Genomic DNA, 9,671 nt, shown 5'->3' on the forward strand with positions numbered 1-9,671 from the left:
ACATTGTATTACTACGTACCTACATAAAAGGGAACCAGTAGCACACAGGAATTTAATCATAATGTTGTCCTCAGAGCCCCAAATATGGAAAGAATTTAATAATTTTAAACATCAAATTATTCCATTTAACCACGTAATTTTTTCAATGTCAAGAACCTCTGTGATTACCGGGTCCATGAGTATATCTACTCAATAAATACTCATTGGTGCCTTCTCTGGGGCAGACACCGTGCTAGCCTCCAGGGACGCACGGTGAAGCAGGCAGCGAAGGCAGCCTTCTTTCTCCAGTCCAAGGAGGGTAAGTCCCTGCACAAGTAACAAACAAGTCCAATCAAGTGCAGACGATAGTCTCAGATCATGAATGCTGTGGAGGAAATAAAACAGGATAGCATGAGGGAAGGTGACTCAGGAGGTATCTGATTTGGACTGAGTGGGTAGCCGCATTACAGAGGCCTGACACCGAAAGTACCAGAGGGAGCTAATTACAGAGCAAAACCAAGAGCAGGACACACCAGATGGAGGGACCAGCTAGAACGAAAGGCACAGGTAGGCACTAACCTGGCTGACTGGGGAGAAGAAGGAGGCCTTGTGGCTGGAGCCCTGAGTGGGGAGGGGAGCAATGTGAAGAGAGCAGCAGGGGAGCTTTCATTCAGATCACAGGGGCCTGGTGGGCTCTGGGGAGGAGCCCTGATTTTATTCTCAGTGCAGCGGGAAGCCATCAGAGGAGGGTTTATGCAAAGGGATAACTTAACCTGGTCTGTACTATCAAGCCCCGGTTTTGGCGGCTGTGTGGAAAATGGATTGTAAAGGCAGTAGGTGTGGAGGCTACTGCAGTAATCCTGGCAAAGGATGGAGAAAAGCCCACAGATTTGGGGAATATTTCAGGAGGCTTGCTAATACAATAGACACCGGGGAGGAGGGTTGGAACAACGAAAGATAAAACCAAGGAAGGCTCCTAGGTTTTAAGCTGGAACAAAGGGCAATCAAGATTTCTATTTGGTTTAGTGCCTTATTTCTTCTTCAATTGGAGAGCTGAATTACAACCTGACCTCCTACTTCCTAATCCAGAAGTCTTTTAATCCAGAGATTCCAGAATAATTTGTAGTTTGCTATTTTGCTGTTACGAATTTTTCACACAAAGGCACAATATAATTTCAACATAAGTGTGCATTAAAATCAAAAGTATATGCAAATCTACACGTGATAGGATTTCATAACTAAACACACACACATACACACCCCCAACACGTAAACTATATCCCAATAAGGTCTTATTTAATAGTATTGCATTAACCTCAATTTCCTGGTTTTAACAAAGTACTCTGGTTATGTCAGGTATCACTGGGGGAAGCTGAGTGAAGGGTACATGGGAACTCCCTATACTGTTTTTTTTAACTTCTTGTCTTAAGTTATTAGAAAGTAAAAAGTTATCTAAAAACAAAACAAAACAATGTGCCCAAGGACACAGAACCAGTGGGAAACACAATTTTTACTCAAATGTTCTTTAAATTAAAAGGACTTTTTTAAAAAGCACCCCTGATTTGCAGCTCTTTCCTGTAGTGAAAAGAGAAACTGCCTTTGTGTCCCTTTTGAAGGTCGAAAGAATCTTTGGCTGGATGCACTTCTGCGCACAAGTACACACAGCACGCAGCCAGCAACCTCGGAGCCAAACTCTGCATTTGACTGGATCTGGGAGTCTAGAGCAGGTGTGAAACACTGTTCTAAAACAATTAACATGTCTATGCTTTCACGTCCTAAGTGCACTGACTGGAACAACATAAGTGATTTAAGCCATTTGTGAAATGAATCAGGATGGACCTTACCAAATCTGAGTGGCCTCAAAGCAGATGTGTTTATCCTGTCCATCCAGGGCCACTGCTCTCAGGGCCCTGCAAAGAATTACCCATAATGCCTAAAGACCAACAACAGCTGAGACTCCATGTACAGACCTATGAGGTGCGCTTGCGTGAAAAGAGTTGTGGGTTTTTTGGTTTGCTTGTGTGGGGGTTCAGAAAGAGCCACCCCAAGATGTGCTTCAGTGGTACGCAGATTACTTTGAGCTAAAGGCAACTTTAGACGCAAGCTCAGTACATACTTTTGCCCCTCCCTTTAACTACCTAGAAGAACTTGAATTATGGGCCTTGCCCATAATAATCTATTAATCAGAGATAACTTCTTTTGACGACCTATAGGGCAGGACAAATTTCTATTTACTAAATATCTATTCTTATCCTTCCACAAAGACCCTTTGAAGCCCCCAAGGTGCATTACCTCATCCCAGCTCAGAATGTCTCATACCCACCTCAGTCCTCCTTTCTACCTCGGAACCTCTGCATGTGGGGTTTCTGACTCCCATGTATGCGGGGTTCCCAACTGTCACGAGGGATGTCATGCAGGTCTCAGCTACTGCTCCCCACATAAGAATGCAGGACATGATGAGGCCAAAAGGGAACACCCACGGAGCCATAGGTAGGGGAGTCATACCACTATATTCTCGCTGGCGGCTGGGTTGGAGACACAGGAAGCAGGACCCACACTATCCGCAACCCGCCGTCCACTTCTCTCTGCCAACCAACCCCACTTGCTAGCTGCAATCCTCCGTGCTAAGTGCAATCCACTCTTGCTAGCTCAGCCACCATTTTCTTGTTAGCCCCCCATTTTTGCTGCTAGCGTAGCCACGGCAGTTATATTAGTGGCCAATGGCTCACTGGTTACAGTTGAAGGCCAACTAGCCACAGCTGATGGCCATCCAATCACATTGATGGCCATTTACTACCTGAGCCAGCACCTTTCCACGTGAGGCCGAGAGCCTGGAAACTGCACTCCTGGCTCTGTCGCCACACCAACTCTCATGTACATGGGGTTTCCATACATATGTATGTATTAAATTTGGTTATTTTCTCTTGCTAATCTGTCTCATGTCTATAGGACTATTAGACCAGCCAGAAGAACTTGAGGGTAGGGGAAAGTTAGTTCCTCCCCACAGTTGTTTGTTTCATAGGGTACAGAGGAGGGGAGGAAGAAAGTGGAGATGCAGATTCCCTGTGGGGCGGACAGTGGAACAAGGACAGTGGAGGCAGCTTGGAGGCAAGAAGACTCTGAGAAGGCGTGGAAGAACAGGTTGAGATATTTCCCTTTCACAAGAGAAACTGCAGAGTCGAGTGTCTTCATGCCACACAGAGCTACAAATACCCCCTGGAATATAGGAGTCTCAGTTCCCCCAATGCCTGTCACTTTCAGGCCCAGCAGCAGCACCAACCTGAAGCCAAATCAGGATGGCTTTTCTTAGCTGAGATGAGAAATGGAATGGAAGGATCTCAACTAACATCTGGGGAAATCTGGAAGATGTGGGGCAGTTGACGAAGTCAGCGTGGAAGCTGGAGGGATGTTTCCCTCTCCCCAGGCCAGCTTCTCACGGTCACTCCCCTACCTACCAAGACCAAATCCAAGGTCATCCATCAACTCATCTCCTCTCTTACCTCTTTTTTTTTTTTTTTTTTTTAAATACATCGATTCTTCATTTGAGCCAAACAATCTATTTGCTGTCCTTCCCCCCATGGAACCCACACATTGAAGAATCTACTTTGTAAAAGGCAGGTACATAACTCAGAAAACAAAATGACATTGATGAGAATCCTGATGATGGGAGGAGGAGCTGGATTGAGCGGGAAAAACTCGCTCCATTTTCCATAATGGGTTTAATGTTCTAGGAGGAAAAATCAGCATCTACTCTGTCTGGGCTTCCCTATCATGAGTGACTGCCTTCCTCCACAACTCAGAGTCACCCCAGAGCACCCCACTTCACCCACCTCCCCATTAAAACCACTCCTCCATGCTGCACGCTCTGGTGAAAGTCCATTCTCTGGTATTTCTCTGTCAAATGTTCAGAAATTCACATGCACGTCACCCCTCTCCTGCCATATAGACGACAAACTCCTTGAAGGACAAAGAGTCCTTCTATTTCTGATGTAATCCTTCTGATGCCTTTTAGAGTTCACAGCACTGGGTGCACACTCCAAATGTACTGTTAGCAAAGGCTTGAGGGAGTGGAGAAGCCTAATACAGTCAGAAAGAGCACCACGAACAACAGCCGGAAAGAGCACCATGAGTAACAGCCAGTAAGAGCACAGCATCTATCTTGGGGAATGGGGAAGAAATTCTTACCCTTGCTTGTCATTACTTGTCAGGAGGTTTGAGGTTCAATGATAAATGACTTCCTTCAAAGGAGGTGAAAACAAAGACAAGACGGGGGGTTGTATAAAAAATACACAAAATACCTAATGGATGGGAACACAAAGCAAAGGCCCATAACTGCAAACCTTGCTTAACTTCTTTTGTGGTGAGTACTCAAATGCTAACATTATCTCATTGCCCCAACACTTAAAAATCCTGAGACTAAACCATGAGTAAGGATACAGGATAAGCTGAAATTAAATCCTCGTGCGAATGTGCAGAGTACAAAGGAGGTTCATCTGTTTGGTTTACCTAATCTTTTTCTCTTTTGTACAATTTTAGAAATGAAAGAAAAGGTTCAATGGTGCTGGTATGACAAATCTCTTCTGGCAAAATTAAATTCAAAAGAAATGGCAAAGATAATGACATACTTTCACAGGAAGTTTGCACTGAAGAAAGGCCTCTCCAGTTCCGACTCTCAAAACAACTTCAGAACCAAGCATTAGCTTTAATCCAGCACTCTGTTAAGCACCAAGAAAGATAAACAAAGCTGATTCCTGCCATGCAAAGCTATTTTCGGGCCTTTCTCACTCTTTATACGAAGAATGGCCAGACTTGCTCTTTAAAAGGCCATATAATAAATATTTTTTAGGCTCTGTAGGTCATAAAAGTCTCTATTGCAACTACTCGACTTGGCCGGTAGAGTGTGAAAGCAGCCATAGACAACATGTACACAAGCACGGCTGTGTTCCCATAAAACTTTATTTACAGACACTGAAATGTGAATTTCATTTAATTTTCACATCATGAAATATTCTTCTTCTTTTGCTTGGTTTGTGTTTCAACCCTTTAAAAATGTAAAAATCATTCTTAGCTCACAGGCCTTATAAAAACAGGTAGTGAACCCAATTCAACCCCCACAGAACTGACCACAGTTTGCCAAACCCTGCTTTACACCAAAGGCAGGGTGGCAGCAAGAAGTCAAAATTAGCTTAGAAACCATTCAGCTTGTTTCTGAAAGAAGAAGGCTGTTGGGGAAAGAAAGAAGAACAAAAGGTGAATAAAAGAGGAACAAGGGATGCCCATGAGGTATTAAAAAGTAGAGCCTAAAGGAAGAGAAACCCAAGCAAAAGAACTGAAAGCTTAGAGGAGGGGGTGGGGTGGGTGTTTTAAAAAGAAGCAGGGCGCCAAGTTTCTAGGGCATTTGCGGGGAATACAGGGGCAAAGGGGAGATCAGCTAATGCCTAGCCCTGGTAGATTAAGGAAGCTGAACACCATCAACTTGCAGATTCACGGGGGAGCCCAGAATTTAAGTAAATTTAAGAATTTACTATGTGCACAAAAGTATTCTCTTAGTAGGAGGCAAAGACAGTTCTGGTGTTAGAAGTCATTGGGGTATGCACATGTTTTGGGGGGGAGGGAGGTGGGGGCAGAGATTGTCCATTTGCTTTTGTTTTGTGCAGTGTCTCTGTGAATATCAGTTCAGAGGGGCCAATCCCGAGGGGCCTCGGATCCTTAGTCTTAGGATTTCCCTCATCTTTAAAATGATTTGGCCCCGGACAGAGCTGGGCTCTACCCACTCTTATACCTAACCTGTACCTCCACAACTAGAACTTTCAATAAGGAAGGTAAGAAATACCTTCCCATGTGAGATTTTATTATTAAACAGTTACTAATAATGCTGATAAAATGGATTAGTAACCAGACATGTTAGAAATTGCCTTGCACAGACACCAGAACAAATTCTGTTTTAAGTTTGAATGGCTAATGGCTGGTATTCGGCAAACACCAAACAGCAACCACTAAGAAATGCCAAAAAATCACTTTCATGGAAGGTCAAAAATGAAGGAGTTATTAATTGCTGGCTATCTAGGAAAAGCTTTAAATAAGACAAAGTTTAAAAAAATAGTGATAATAGTGTTATGGGCTGAATTATGTCTCCTCAAAATTCGTATGTTGACATCCTAACACTCAATACATTGTACTGTGACTGTATTTGGATCCAGGGTCCTTACAGAAGTAATTAAGTGCAAACGAGGCCCTAAGGGTAGCACTAATCCAAGCCAATTGGTGTTCTTATAAAAGGGGGCGATTAGGACACAGGGGAGACACCGGGGATGCACACACACAGACAGACGACCCTGTGAAAACACAGCAGGAGGCCAGGAAAGCCGCAGAAGAAACCAAATGCAGTGACACCTTGATCTTGGCCTTCCAGCCACCAGAACTGTGAGAACATAAGTAGCTATGGTTTAAGCCACCTAGTCTTATTTTATTACTTTATTGTATTTTATTATAGCAAACTGATATAAATAATTAAGATGCTTGGAGAGGAAGAGAAAGGCAAGGGGAGCAAATAAGGCCACCATAGACTCATTCATTCAACCAATATTCATTGGCCCTAGGTTCAGAGTATATAAGGAAAAAACTAAATTCTTGCCCTCAGTGAACTCCTAGTCTACTTGAGGACAAAATTCTACCATAGTATAGATAGATGTGCCGTAACAGAACTATGCCCTTGGTGCTTTGGAAACACAGGAGTTTCCCAACCAGCCATGAGGGGTCACACAAAGCTTCCACAAAGAGGCATCTGGGCTAAGAGCTTTTTTAAAAAAGAAATAAAAAAGTTTCTTCTGATTATTTGAGTAGGAGAATATGTAGGAATATGCGATTTGAGGTGGAGATATCAATTGAGGGGAGGAGGTTTGTGAAAGACGAGGTGTTGTATTTTGGCCTTGTTGAGTTAAGGTGCAGGGGCCCAGAGTGAAGCTTCTATTTGGACTGGAGGTAGAGATGTAGCAGCAGTCAGCAGTGAGGCAGCCATCAAGCCACGGGTCCAGGTGGGCTCTGCCCAAGAAGGATGGTACCGGTAAGAGGATAAGAAGGATTTAACACAACTGGAGTAGGACAAGCATTCAGAAGGCAAGCAGAGTAAGAAGAAGCTGAGAAACAACAGACGGAGAGGCAGGCGGAAAACACGACCAGGGAAGGAGGCAACACCAAGAATGCAACAGTGAGCGATCCCGATATCAGATGCTGCCAGGACAACAAGTGGCAATCTGAGAAAGGTCCACGGACTTAACCAAAGGTCACTGATGACCTCTGCAAAAACAGCTGTAAGGGGCAGAAGTCAAGTGACCACGGCTTGAAAAGTGAAGCACAGTGTTTAGGTGGCAGGGCATTCATGAAAAGCAAGGAAATAAAAGTTGCCTGAATCACCTTCTGGGATTAAAGAGAGGGGAAGAGTCTAAGGACACGGATGTAGTTGTAACAAAAACGGTGGGCGCAGAGGGGAGGCCCTCATTCTGTCCTTTCAATCCTCGGGGGGTAGGGGGCGCTGCGTAAGGCAACTCAGAGAGGCAAAAGGTGAGGCAAGGGAGAAAAATGGCATTTATCCAGTACCTTTGGGTACCACCTAATGTTAAAAATGCCACTGACAGTTACACAGCACTTTCTGTTTTAAAAGATTCATTCATGTATCTTGTCACTTAACCTTAACAACTACTCTTGGAGATGAGCAAGAAGCAGCTCTGTTTTAAACACGAAGAACTTAAAATTTAGAGGGGAAAAAAAATAATAATAATAATCTACCTGAGGTTACACATCAGATGAAGGTAGAAGAAGCAGGACTTCATCCTACGCCCAGACCCAAAGCTCCAAATGCTTACCAAGCATTTTCACTGAAGAAAATGCTGTGTGGCTCTGGACTGAGTCTCAGCTTCCTCATCTGAAAAATGGGACCAATAATAACATCTACCTCACACTATTGGTAAATGTAAGCACTTAACGGGGCTGGCTCACAATAAGTGCTCAATAAATGTGAGTTATTATTAGCTTAAATTCAATAAGCATAGGCTGCACACCACCCATACATCCTGTGTGTCCTGTTTCAGTGAACTGGAATCGTTCTGCAAACCAGAGATGTGGGCGTCAGCCTACACTCCTCCTCCCTCAGCCCAGGGCTCAATCAAGCAGTGAGTCCTTTTAACTCAGTGCTTCCCACCATTACTTTCATTTTTGTCTTCCTAAGAAGACTTTTTTGACACTTTCTGCCTAATTGCACCCCCGCCTATAAAATTTTAAAGCCATAACATACCTGTTTATGAAATGCGACCCTTTTGGAAGGCCACAGACCATTGTCATAGTTCAGATTTTGTACGCCACCCCCCAGAACCAATTTTCACCACCACAGGCCATACCTCCCGTTGAGGATGCAGTACTAATCCTTCCTCCAATCTCTCGGTACCATAACCCTTTGCTCTCCCCGCAGCGGCAGTGCCTCGTCCTCACAATGTTTCATCTGGATTACTCCAGATGAAACATTTCAGCGCGCTCCCCCATCCATATGCCGTCAGAGTGAGCTTTCTAAATGCAAGTCTGTTCATGTCAACCCCTTTCTCAAAAGCCGTCAGTGGTGCTCCAACACCTGCTGGACCTCCACAGGCACTCAGGGCCCCCCCTGAGCACTCCTGGGCCTGAAGCCTTAGCTGCCATGCCACCCCACACACACCAGGTGCACACAGCGTACAGCCATTGCCTCCGTGCCGTGGAACTTTCTCTTACCTCTGCCTAGACTGCCCTTCCCTTTTTCCCTTCCTAATAAACTCCTACTTCCCTTCAATGCCCAACATCGGGCAGACACATGCTCTTTAAAGCCTTCCCCAAAACTGCCTTACCACAGGCCAAGTGGAGCCATCACTGCCCCTTTCACCTATCTCTCTGTGTCACACTCTTCAGTTACATCGAATGACAATAAGGACGACAACTACATTCAGTGAACAGTTAATATATGCCAGGCTCTGTTCTAAGCACTTTACATAAATCACCTCATTTATTTGGAGCACCTTTGAAGGCAGCAATTAAACCTTATTAATTTCTGTACCTGTTTAACTCCTGGCACATAGCAGCCATTCAATAAATGCTTTCAAGAAGCAAAGTTTTGGAGTTTCTCATGCTCTGTGCTTTTCACTGACTTACCCAGCACGTCCTATTTCCTACAATGGTTTACGGTGTTACCTTGGTAACAAGGAGTGAAAGGGATGGGATATGATTATTCTGCCAAAGGTTTTAACAGTTTCTTTGAAATACACTGTGATTAGGTGAAAAAAGTCATTAGGAATGCCTTCCTAAGTACCAGGGGGGGAAAAATCTAATCTACTATCCAGAACACTTACATATTTACAAATATAGTCTATTTAAAGGATATAAATTTATTTTAAAATGCCACAGGTAAAGGCTTAATTACCTATATAATCTAATAGCTTAGGAAAAACAAAGAGAAAAGATTTAGAATCGTAATATTAAAAAAGCATACAAACAGGAGACACTGAAAAAAATCAGATTACATAATAATCTAGTGAAACACTTTGAAATAGAATACTCAGTAAGATAAACAGAAAAAAAAAAAAAAAAAAAAAAACCAGCAGAGTGAAAAACACTCCTCATAGTTCCTTAAGAGTCATTCGGAGAAGGTCATTTAAGTCCAATGCTCCCCTCCC

The 9,671-nt window shown here is 43.7% G+C and overlaps 1 protein-coding gene across 9 annotated transcripts in view; it reads right to left on the minus strand.

Moving 5' to 3' along the window:
• SOCS2 (suppressor of cytokine signaling 2) overlaps nucleotides 1–9,671 on the minus strand; it is a 286,616-nt gene that overhangs the window by 174,914 nt on the left and 102,031 nt on the right. The gene's annotated exons all lie outside the window — the stretch shown is intronic.

This window comes from Rhinolophus sinicus, linkage group LG02, assembly GCF_036562045.2.
Source record: "Rhinolophus sinicus isolate RSC01 linkage group LG02, ASM3656204v1, whole genome shotgun sequence".
Lineage (NCBI taxonomy): Eukaryota > Metazoa > Chordata > Mammalia > Chiroptera > Rhinolophidae > Rhinolophus > Rhinolophus sinicus.